Source organism: Gopherus evgoodei, chromosome 1 (assembly GCF_007399415.2).
Source record: "Gopherus evgoodei ecotype Sinaloan lineage chromosome 1, rGopEvg1_v1.p, whole genome shotgun sequence".
Taxonomy (NCBI): Eukaryota; Metazoa; Chordata; order Testudines; family Testudinidae; genus Gopherus; species Gopherus evgoodei.
This window is the reverse complement of record NC_044322.1, coordinates 32118351-32131111: the sequence shown is the minus strand read 5'-3', so window position 1 is coordinate 32131111 and position 12761 is coordinate 32118351. Positions and strand designations below refer to the sequence as shown.

Sequence of the window (12761 nt, the reverse complement as noted above, 5' to 3'; positions counted from 1 at the left end):
AAAATAATTTTAATAAGACAATTGAAAAATGTTGTGGTTTTCATTTGTGGAGAATTTTGAGTTTTTGGTGGAAAAATTTGAAATAAAAATAGTTTAGTTGAAAATAAATAATTTTGATTCTGAAATCATAGTACCTTATGGGAGCTGTAGTTTAGGTGCCTCATCCTTTCATTTTCCTCTGTGGGCTGGGCTCCCTAGTCAGACTGTCTCCCATGATGCACCACAGTCTCACTTTTTCTGAGAGGAGATGGTGCACCATGATAGATTCATAGCCATCGTTTATTACAGCTGAAGAAGTCAGGCTGGAGACCTTACTTCATAGAGGAGAATGAAGCACTGGAATGACAGCTTCCATGAGGTACTTCAGTGGCCTCTCAGTGTCAAAATACTTTGGTTTTGGGCCAAAAATTGAAATTTTTGTTTTTTGGGTAGTTTTTCAAGAAATAAATCAATATTATCCACAGAAAGCTGAGCATTTTCACAACAAATCTTCTTTATTTGTAAATCTTGTATTTTGCAGGAAAAAGTTTCAATGTAATTTGTTTACTAGCTCTAGTTTTCAGGCTCTATTAGTTTAAAAATGGAGAAATAACTTTTGTTTGGAGATGTACATGCAGACCCTTTAAGAGAAAATATTGTAGGAGAATTCTGCTTTAAAGGATGGCTTATTCACAGGTTATGCTGTGTTTCGTGATTTTAATAAAGAAGGGGCCAGATCTTTATCTTCAGCTGTTGTAAATTATTGTAACTCCATTGCAGCCAATGGGAATATGCCAATTTAAATCAGTTGAGATTCAGGAAAATATCCTTGTTAGTAATTGGTTAGAATCTCTCTCTCTTTTTTTTTAAGCAAAAGAAGAAACACCTTTGTTAATGAGTTCTATCCCATTTGCACTTGCTTCTGAGTACTTTCAGATTTGAATGGTGCCTATTGTAATTCTGAAGTCCCAAACTCCACCTGTGTGTGGTTTTATTTTTGTTTTTGTTCTAGGTCATGTTCAAAATTAAAGGTTTGCATTTTCTGTTTTGGGTTCAGATGTGATAAGTTGATGGAAATCTCATGAGCAGCTGACATTGTGAGATTGCCTCCAGTCAAGGGTCCATGAATTTGCTAGGATTTGTCAATCTCAGCTGATTTGCATTAGTAGGCCCAAATCTAGTTGAGAACAGCTCATTGGGGTTAAGGTTCAGATTCAGTGAAATCTCAGCTTTAACTGATCTGAACATGATTCCTCATCTCATTCTACTTGTTAGGAGATGACCGTATAATACAAGGTGTAACAAAAGTAAAAAAAAACTGATGGGTCAAAGAGAGTAGTACAACATGAACAGTGAAGCTGAAATATGATGGGTAACAGTAAAGCGATCCATACAAAGATTTGATTCAGACATTTCTAATGCAGACTCTAAGAAATATTAAACAAAACAGCATTTCAGAGGAAGAGCAGAGGCAGCAAGTAACAGGCCTGGGTGTCTATTGTTTGTGACAACAAGTAATAAGAACCCACAGATCTACTTCTAATTTGCATATACATGTATTTATGAAAGACTCCTTGTGTAACACTGTGGGGTCTGGGCCCAATGTAGTCTTTTAGGGTTGGATTCACAAAGGATTTAGGTGTTGGGGTGGTCCCAACATCTACCTTATGGGTGTCTAGAAAAATCACAGGAATAATCCTGTGACCCAGAAAGCCTGAGTTAGTTGCTCCTATACAGTGAATGGAGAAAGATGTTATCTGTATTCTAAAGTGCCTAACAACAAGCAGGGAGCCACCTAAACTAGCCAATAGGAGATGCTGACTGGAGGCATATGTCCTAAATCCCCCCCCCCCCCCCCCCCCCCCGGATCGGTGCCTAAGTTCATGCAGCAGAGAGGCTCTTGTCTTTGCCAGTGATTCAGAACCAGGAACTGCTCTCCTGGAGTCAGGCATTTAGGTGAGAATAATTTAGGCAGGCAGCTAACCCCACACAAAACAGGAATAGGAGGAGGTGGAGCCTACCTTATAACTTTTAGTTCAGTGGTTAGTGCACTCCTCCAGGATGTGAGAAACTCAGATTCAGTTCCCCCCCTTTACTAACAGGCGAAAATAGATTTGAACAGGGGTCTCCGACAGGGCTAAGTGCTATAGCCACTGAGCTATGGGGTACTCTGATGTGGGCTTCCCTCAGATCTCTCCTGTTGAAGCTGTTCCACTCTGGATAAAGAATGAGAATGATTACAACCAAGGAGACAGAAAGTGGGAATGACTCTTTAACCCCATGGTTAGGGCATCCATGTGGGAGACCCATGTAAAAATCCCTTCTCCCCCTTCAGCAGAGTGGGGAATTGAACCTCTTTCTCGCATCACAAGGGCTCGAACCACTGGGCTAAAAATTTTAAGGTGGCCACCACCTCTTCTGGACTGAAACTCAGTCAGCAGTGTGAGTACACTGACTAGATCGGGCCCCGAATGTGAGTCCCGGCATCTATCCTCAGTCTGTGAATTGCTCTGAGGCTTAGATGGAAAATAGACATCAGACACTTACAGCAGTGTACATACCCAGTGGCAGAAAGTTAGGCACCGAGTCAGTGTAGGCACCTGCAGCATTGGGTGGGAGTTCTGTGAATTGCTGTAGAACCTAAAACTGGGACTTAGACACCTAAAACCAGGCTTAGGGCTTGTGCACACTACCATTTATGTTGGTATTACTTATGTAGCTCAGGGGTGTGAAAAAGCCACCCCCTGAGTGACGTAAGTTGCACCGACCTCAGTGCCGGTGCGGACAGCACTCTGTAGGTAGGAGAGCTTCTCCTATTGACATAGCTACTGCCTCCCTTGGAAGTGGTTTTATTTTGCCGACAGGACTCTCTCCCATCGCCATAGAGTGTCTTCACTAGACACGCTGCAGTGGCTCAGTTGCACTGGTTCAACTGCACTGCTGTAGCACTTCTAGTGTAGTGTAGACTAGCCCTTAGGCATCTAAATCCCCAGGTGTTTACCTTTGTGAATCAGGCTTTAGATCTAGTGTTCTTCAATCCTTCCCTAGTCCTGATTTCTTGACTTTTCTCCTCCTTTCCATGAGGAGGTTCATTGGATATAATCATTTTGCTGCTAATAAAAACATTTTAAATTCCCTATAGAATCATAGAATCATAGATTATTAGGGTTGGAAGGGACCTCAAGAGATCATCTAGTCCAACCCCCTGCTCAAAGCATTGACCTCTACTTGTTGCATAATAAATTATTGAAAAAGAAAATTTCTCCTATGTTCCAGTGTGTTACATTTTATTGTCAGAGAATTGATATGGTGTGACTAACCAGACTGTAACCAATCCTGATGAAGTATGTCCTGGAATCCATCAGATAACTGTCTTGGAATTTGGTTATTTTTCTATAATGTCTGTGCTATTTTTTATGTGTAATTTTTTTCTGAGATCTGAAGTGTAAAAATGTAAACCTGATGAAACTAACTTTTTATAATACCTGGTCTTTCTTCTAAATATACTGCAAGGTGAAACCTCAGTGATATTTGATGATATTCCCATTACATGATCCTTGAAAGCCACTGATAAAACACCCTGATTAACAAGCACACATTGGTTTACGTTCCCCATTTTTTGCTATCGAAAGACTTGTAAGCATCACTGTTAATAGTTAGTGAGCATTTTATTTTCTTTTGTGCTTGTGAAGTAGCTTAATAAAATTATATCAGTAAATTACTAACTGCTTCTGAATTTAAAGATTTAGGGTCCAGTACTGTAATCCTTACTAATGTAAGGCCATGTCTACACTAGCAAGCTTACAGCGGCACAGCTGTACCAATGCAGCTGTGCCATTGTAAGATCACCCATGTAGCTGCTCTGTGCTGACAGGAAAGAGCTCTCCTATTGACATAATTAAACCCCCTCCAACAAGTGGTGGTAGCTATGTCAGCGGGAGAGCGTCTCCTGACGACACAGTGCTGTCCACACCAGCGCTTCTGTCGGTGGGACTTGTCAGTCAGAGGGGTGGGTTTTTTTTTTCATACCCGGGAGCAATGTAAGTTATAGCAACAAAAACGCTAGTGTAGACATAGCCTTCGTGAATGCTTACCCGCCATGGACTGCTAGGTAGGTTAGGAAGCAGTAACATGGAAGGTTTCAAAAAGGGGAGATGTAAACACAATGTAGCCCTGCCCCTACATAATGTGACAAGGTGGGGCTGTCAAGATTCAAGGAACCATGAGGCCTATTAACTTCAATGGGACTACTCATGTGAGTAATGCCTGTCAAGTAACAGTTAAATAGTCAGACCTGTAGTCGCTATCTGAAGGATGTGGATAACATCTATTTACGGCATCCACTATGCAGCACTGCTGAAAGCATATGCTCCAGAAGGATGCTCTGGGCCTGATTCTGATCCCAGCTGCAGCGCTGTAAATTGAGAGGAACTTCACAGAACTATTATGGTATGTGCATATAAAACTGTGGGGTGTTTAGTGACTGCTCTCTCTTATCTCCCTGAAAGGCACAGTGGGAATAGGAAACAGTGCCGTAGCTCTGTCCACCTAGAGCCTCACCTCATAAACAAACGTACTGTTGAACGGATGTCCTGAGTGTACCCAGGAGTCACTCCATTTTCTCCCATCCCCCAAGCACAATGTCGCCCCAGGTGTCAGTCTTTACCGTAGGGTTTGTCTATGTGGCATGACTTATTTGAAATGGGAAAAAAAAAAAGAAAATATGTAACTTTACCCTTGAGCTTTTTATCTCTGTTACTTTTGGAACAATAAATACGTTAATCACAGAAATAACAGCCTGCAGTGAAAATGGTTTCCATTAACAGCTTAGTGAAGAGCATGCCAGTGAAATTATATTGCTATGCAAAGGGCAAGTTCAGTTTCTCTCTGCTCCCACAGCCTGAACTGAACTGTGGAAACACCAGGTCCCTGGTCTTAAACTAACAAACATAGTAGCCATTAGGATGAGGACAGCCCAAAAATATGAGGGGTGAGGAAGCTGAAATATGGTTAAAGGTAGGGGCTGTTCATACTTATGCATGAAGGACGTCAAGGCCGACAGCACATCTGGTCATAGGTAAAACTGTTGGAGTTCTCCACTGGATGCTGGAGTTAGACCTTCAGAGCTCTCCCCAAGGATGAAGTGAGTATACACATGCTTCCAAGTGCACATTCCTGAAGGACATCCAGAAGGAGCCTGGGACCTTTAGAAATTGTCTCTATAGCACTCTGTATACTAGAAGTTTGCCTTTAACTAAAACTGTTTTGGTAATAAAACCATGAAGAAAAGAATATTAATGAGAGAAGACTTGTATCCTCTGTGGATGGGCACAGAGGAGGACGCAGACTAAGCAGTAGGTTACACACTTGTTCTTTACAGAGAAGGCTCATGCTGAGTGTCTGAGGACCACACCATTTTAAATCATGGGAAGTCTTACTTATGTAACCAGTGGCCATCTTGGTTGACATGCAAGGGATTGAACTAAGCCCCTCAGTACCTGAAAGCATGAGTTGCTACAGCTTGTGCTAAAGAGCAGGGATCTTAAGCCTACCTCTGTAAGAGACGAATATCCTCTAGGATAGAGCAAACAGGGATGTGTAACACTTACCAGTGAGTCACAGATGCAGGAGTAACTCCGCTTAAGTAAGCTGAGTTACACCCATTTCTTCCAGGGATATATTTGGTATTTCGGTTCAGTAAGGGATCAGATGCTCTGATAACATTTATCTGTGTAATTAACTTACGAAATCCATAGAGGAAAATATCTTGCATGTGGAATATAATTTTATAAAACATATTTCATATTTTGTGTATGACAATTTTTTAAATAGAATAATGAATGAGTACCTATAGTGCAGTACTGATCAGAGAAATGACAGTGGTTGCAAAATTTTATGATGAGCTTATTTTCTATCTGAAATATCAGCAGTTTTCAAACAGATTCTGTGGAGTCTGATGGCCTGAAGAGCACTTGGTGGCGGTCTGTATGGTAACGGCTGTTCCTTTTGGTTTCCAGCTGCTAAATCTCATGAAAAAGAATCTACAATTATTCATTACTTTCCTAATGTTAAGTAATTGGTGTAGTTGCTATGGAGATATTATATGATCACAGAGGAAATAGTTCATATGATCACAAATGGGAGAGGAGATGGTGTCATGGAACATCTATAAAATTGTCAGAAAAAACAGTATAAAAGCTGGAGAACGCTTCAGCTAAATGACTGTAATATCAAATCTGACAATGTATTCTCCGCAATAACTGTCACACAGACTTGAACGTTAAGGGCCTGTAGTGAAGTGAGACTCACTGGTGAGGCATCTCTTGCTGGTCATCCTGGGAATTAGCTCTTTCCTGGCTGTGGAGCACCCTCTGCCAGCTGATGTCTTGCCTGCCTCAAGCCCTGTGTGCCTCCCAGACCTCGGTGCCCTTTTCCTCAGGGTTCTTCCCTAGTGGTACACCCCAACTCTGGGTCTCCCCTCTCAGGGGAACCCCCATCCCTCTAAACCCACCTTGCCTCAATGGCTACTGCCATCATCTAGCCCCCACTCACTGGGGCAGACTGCAGTCTGTAATGGCCACTCAACATTGACAAGGAAGTTTTCCTGTAAGGCCTCTGCTTAATCCCAGGCTACATCCCTGCAGCCCCAGTCCCTGTTTAGGCCTTGACCAAGGCTTCAGCCTGGGGAGTTGTCAGGCTGGAGCTTCCCAGCTCCTCTTGCCTTTTCCCCAGCACTGCTCTACTCCCCATGCCCTAAGCTCCCAGGCAGCCAGGTCCTTCCCCCTCCAAAGCAAGAGAGAGACTCTTCCAGCTCCTAGCCCCCAGCCCTCTTATAAGAGCCAGCTGGGCCTAACTGGGGCATGCCCCCAGCTGTGGCTGCTTCCCCAAACAGCCTAGCCTGGCTGTTTTTAACCAGTTCTCCAGGAGTGGGGCAGCTGCCCCACTACAGGGCCTGATTCAGCAAAGCACCTAAGCACATGCTTATCTTTAAGCATGTACCAAGAAAGGAATACAATGAATGTTATCTCCCATTCCTTTTGAACACTGGCATGGAATCTTTAACTGTCACCAACACATTCATCATAGATGGGTGGAAGTGACATTAATTTAACATTTTACATTAGCGCATCACCCACATAATTACTGCTCTGCAGCGTGAGCATTGGATGTGAGCCCAAATCATGAGGAGACACTTGAATCTATTATTTTCTGAGCCAGGATCAAGAGTGATGCCAGTGACTCTGTTATGTGTGCTGTATATGGTACATGTATGTGTTGTACATTCTGAGGATTATTACGTCTAACTGCTTTGAGACATTCCTTGTTGAAATCTTTGGGTTCATGGGAAGACCACATCACAGTACTTAAATTATCTGGCCTGGCATTAGTTTTGAAGGAAGCTTGGCTAAGTCCTCTGAGAGAAATAAAATGGAACATTTAATTGTTAATCATCCTGTTACTTTGACAAGTTATTTTGTGGTTTACTGCTTTTTGTATAACTATGTGCCACTTTCCACCAGGAATTATTGTATGGTAGTTAAAAGTAAGTATTGTTCTGTTCAATGCAATAAGGTAGTACATTGATGAGGTGACTGAGATCGGATTGTTATGAGCAGAGCCTCAAAAAGTAAACTAAAATAAAAATTCTACTGAATATTTGTATACATTTTTAAACAAAACTTCTTACTGTGTTTGCACCCTCCTCTCTTTGTTTTTCACAAACAGCAAAGATAGTATTTTAGCAGAATATTTGCAGAAAGGGCATTCGTAGTCACCAATATTTGTATCTGAAACCTGATTTTAAGTGTTATGCTCATCTAACCAGGGAACAGAAACATACTACGTGAATTATTTGCAATCAAAACAGCTCAGTTTTCAAATATCCTTCTGTATAAGCAATAGATCAAGAATAATTTGCAGAGATTAGTTGGTGAGTACTTTGAATAGCAAATTTGGGGAAATTGACATCTGTTTGTAAAACATAAAATAAGGAAAAATTAATCAAATAAATTACCTGTTACCAGTTATTCACTCAGCTCTGCTTTTAAAGTGTGTTGAATTCAGAATCTCAACATGAGAGAGAGCTTTTGGTCTTGAACTAAGAAAGGGAAGCTAACCAAAACGTAGTAATAGTTTGCCATTATTTCACACTTTGCATCCAAGGATCTCAAAATGCTTCTCAGTAATTAATAGCTTTCCTTGACAACTTCCTGTGAGATAAATATTAAATATTTATTATCTCACATAACAGATGAGACAAAGCGGTGAAGGGCTTCAAAGTGTACATGCACAAGTTCATGCATTTTTTTTGATGGCAGACTTAGGCACATGCAAACTCTGGCCAGTAAACATGCAAACTGATGTTAGCATACACATAGACACACTGGGTATTTGTACATAGAATTATAGAAGATTAGGGTTGGAAAAGATCTCAGTAGGTCAGCTAGTCCAACCCCCTGCTCAAAGCAGGACCAGTCCCCAGCTAAATCATCCCAGCCAGGGCTTTGTCAAGCCTGACCTTAAAAACCTCTAAGGATGGAGATTCCCCACCACCCATTCCAGTGCTTCACCACCCTCCCAGTGCAAAAATGTTTCCTCATATTCAACCTAGATCTCCCGCACTGGAACTTGAGACCATTGCTTCTTGTTCTGTCATCTGCCACCTCTGAGAACAGCCTAGCTTCATGCTCTTTGGAACTCCCCTTCAGGTAGTTGAAGGTTGCTATCAAATCCCCCCTCCCACTTTTCTTCTGCAGACTAAATAAGTTCCTTCAGCCTATCCTCATAAGTCATGTGCCCCAGCCTCGTAATCATTTTCATTGCCCTGTGCTTGACTCTCTCCAGTTTGTCCAGATCCCTTGTGTAGTGGAGGGGACCAAAACTGGACACAATACTCCAGGTGTGGCCTCACCAGTGCCAAATAGAGGGGAATAATCACTTCCCTCGATCTGTTGGCAATGCTCCTACTAAAACAGCCCAATATGTTGTTGGCTTCTTGGCAACAAGGGCACACTGCTGACTCATATCCAGCTTCTCATCCACTGTAACCCCTAGGCCCTTTTCTGCAGAACTGCTGCTTAGCCAGTCAGTCCCCAGCCTGTAGTGGTGCGTGGGATTCTTCCATCCTAAATACAGGACTCTGCACTTATCCTTGTTGAACCTCATCAGACTTCTTTTGGCCCAATGCTCCAATTTGTCTAGTGCTTATCCCTACTCTTCAGCATATCTACCTCTCCCCCCAGCTTAGTATCATCTGCAAACTTGCTGAGGATGCAATTAATCCCTTCCTACAGATTATTAATAAAGATGTTGAATAAAACCAGCCCCAGGACCGACCCTTGGGGCACTTCGCTTTATACCAGCTACCAGCTAGAGATCAAGCCATTGAGCTCAAAAATCTATATATCATATATAATCTATATCATAAATAACATCGGACCGTTCGGTGCTCAACACTTTAGCAGTTAGTTGCACTTTCCAGTTTTCATCAACCCCTCCCTCCCACCCTCATTTCTAAAATTCTCATTTTGCTCCAGCCTTCAAAGATCTCCTCTCTGTCTTTGACCCTCCATGATCTCTCCACACTTCTGTCCCTTCACACAGTCTCACCAGATCTTTCTTTTCTTAGCTTCTGGATCAACTTTCCTATATTTCTTTAATTTATAATCTCACATGTATCTGAGAACTCCTTGAAAATATCTTTCCTGCCCTTGCTTATACTTTCTATTTTTTCCTCCCCATCTGCTTTTACAATTTTGTTCCTATACTATTTATTTTATAAAATATTTTAAACACATTTTGCATGAATAATACTGTGTGTAAAATGAAGTTATGTTGCACTGTCATAAGTTTCTGGAAAGAATACCATCTTAAGTGATCTCATTGCATTATGTTGGGCTGGCATTAAAATAATTCTCATCACCACTGACCTAAGGGTGTAGTGCTGCCTCACAGTATGCTCCCTTGTTGTATCTTATGGAGTAGTTCAGGTCTAGACCTCAAAGGGCAAGGCAAAACGAAATCACAATACTATTTTTCATCCTGTGAGGTTCTGAGCACACTTAACTCTCAATGAAGGCACTCAGCACCTTGCAGGATTGAGCCCATAAGGCATAAATGATTGTTGTAGAATCCTTCCCTTTTCTGCCCTTTGTCCAATTCAGTTCTCTTCTCTGAGCTGAGAAGAGAAAAATAAGCTAGTATTTCATCATCTGAGGGAATCGAGCTGGTAATTTTACTGACAATCACCAGAGAAATGTAAAGAAAGGACGACATTCTGGCATATACTATCCTGCGTGATTATCAGCAGGGAAGCAACGGTGTTGTGGTATCAAACAACATACAAGTACGTGAATCAGTCTGACAGCAAGGTTCTCTTAAAGTAAAAGATCACAATACATAGATTTTGATAGCAATATTTTCATTTTAAAGAAAAGGTCATATATTGGCTCAATGACCATGTCATAAAAATGTTATCCTCTTTAAATGTTACTAGTATTTTAATGCTGCCTCCCTGGGCAGTTCATATGCTATATCATCAGCAAATCAGAGAACATCAACAGTTTTCAACTTTAACTCTTTCAGAGTGATTGCTTTAGCAGATCTTTCTCTTTGGAATTGAAAGATAAACTACCGGGGAAAACATCACTGAAAACAATATAACCTCAATTATCCAAGTATCAAAGGAGACATACAGTACATTTGGATAATTAAGGAAATTATCAGTGTGATTAATAGATATATGTGGGGGACAGGGAATGTCATAATTAAGATTTTTGTTGTTGTTATTATTATTATCATGTTATAATATAACATGAAACTTCATAAACAATCTCATAGCAACTGAGTTATAAACAGGCTTGGCAGAATTCAATTTTTATTTTTTGGAATTTCAACAGATAGTATTGATTATTTTTAAGCATTTAAAAAAAAATTAATTATTTAAATTTTCACAGTTGCGGGAAATTAGGGGAAGGGGTCAGATAATTATTTAATGACAGAAGATGCTGAGATTCAAAAGGTTAAGCTTTATAGTTGTTAAAACACGAATTGTCAATATCGCATATCAATATGCAAAGTGAATATCTTTAAATCAGGTACTGCTTGAGAACTTCTTAGCGTTTTTCTTACTTTGCCTATCTATAAATTTCTGTTATTATCATGGAAATATTTTTGTTGGTTTCTGTGTGTATAGTGAAATTGACATTTACCGATATTTACCAATAAGAATCTTATTCTTCCAAGCCTACTTATAAACGATAAGAAACAGCCTAATAATAATAGATGCATCTGATAAAGTGGGTTTTAGCCCATGAAAGCTTATGCTCATATACGTTTGTTAGTCTCTAAGGTGCCATAGGGACTCCTCGTTGTTTTTCCAACTAATAAACTTACCTTCATTTAAATGTATTTTATCCACTCTGTGTACTGTGGCTCGAAAAGGGGACTGCTGAAGTGGAGGAAAACTGCTCAGCATTCCAAATTCACTGCCAATTTAAATGACAATAATTATGAACACATACCTATTTAAGCGGAAATGAAAACACAAACTTAGATAACAAAAACACATGAGACGAAGGACATGATCTGTCCCAGCTGGAAGCTGTCCCCGCTGGAAACTGAAATGAATTTTTAAAAAATGGGTATCAATCCAAAGGAGAATCAAAGAAATAGAAACAGATGCAGATTGTTTACCATAATCAACATCTGAGTTATGTTATTTTCTTGGAATAGTGTAGTAATATTCTTCTGTACTCAAGGCCTTGATTCAGCAAACTGTGTAAACTCATGCCTAGTTTAAAGCACAAAATTAACCCCATTGACTTCAGTGGAATTATTCACAAGTTTAAACTTAGGCACATGCTTAAGATAAACCTTGCTGATTTGAGGTCCAAGGCCTCAGTTTAGGAAAGCATTTATGCATAAGAACATAAGAATGGCCATACTGGGTCAGACAAAGGTCCATCTAGCCCAGTATCCTGTTTTCCGACAATGAGCACTGCCAAGTGCCCCAGAGGGAATGAACAGATAATCATCAAGTGGTCCACCCCCGGTCACCCATTCCCAGCTTCTGGGAAAGAGAGGCTAAGGACACCATCCCTGCCCATCCTGGCTAATAGCTATTGATGGACTTATCCTCTATGAATTCATCTAATTCTTTTTTTGAACTCTGTTATAGTCTTGGCCTTCGCAACATCCCCTGGCAGCAAGTTCCACCGGTTGACTGTGTATTGTGTGAAAAATACTTCCTTTTGTTTGTTTTAAACCTGCTGTCTATTAATTTCATTTGGTGGCCCCTAGAACTTGTGTTATGGGAAGGAGTAAATAACACTTCCTTATTTACTTTCTCCACACTAGTCATGATTTTATAGACCTCTATCAGATTTCCCCCCTTATTTGTCTCTTTTCCAAGCTGAAAAGTACCAGTGTTCTTATTCTCTTCTCAAATGGCAGCCGTTCCATACCCCTAATAATTTGTGTTGCCCTTTTCTGAACCTTTTCCAATTCCAGTATATCTTTTTTAAGATGGGTTGACCATATCTGCATGCAGTATTCAAGTTGTGGGCATACCATGGATTTATATAGAGGCTATATGACATTTTATGTCTCATTATCTATCCCATTCTTAATGATTCCCAACATTCTGACTGTCTTTTTTGACTGCCACTGCACATTGAGTGGATCTTTTCAGAGAACTATCCACAATGACCCCAAGATCTCTTTCTTGAGTGGTAACAGCTAATTTAAATCTCATCATTTTATATGTGTAGTTGGGATTCTGT

The 12761-nt window shown here is 40.5% G+C and overlaps 1 protein-coding gene across 1 annotated transcript in view; it reads left to right on the top strand.

Moving 5' to 3' along the window:
- Window positions 1-12761, top strand: part of GUCY1A2 (guanylate cyclase 1 soluble subunit alpha 2) — a 285190-nt gene that overhangs the window by 151494 nt on the left and 120935 nt on the right. The gene's annotated exons all lie outside the window — the stretch shown is intronic.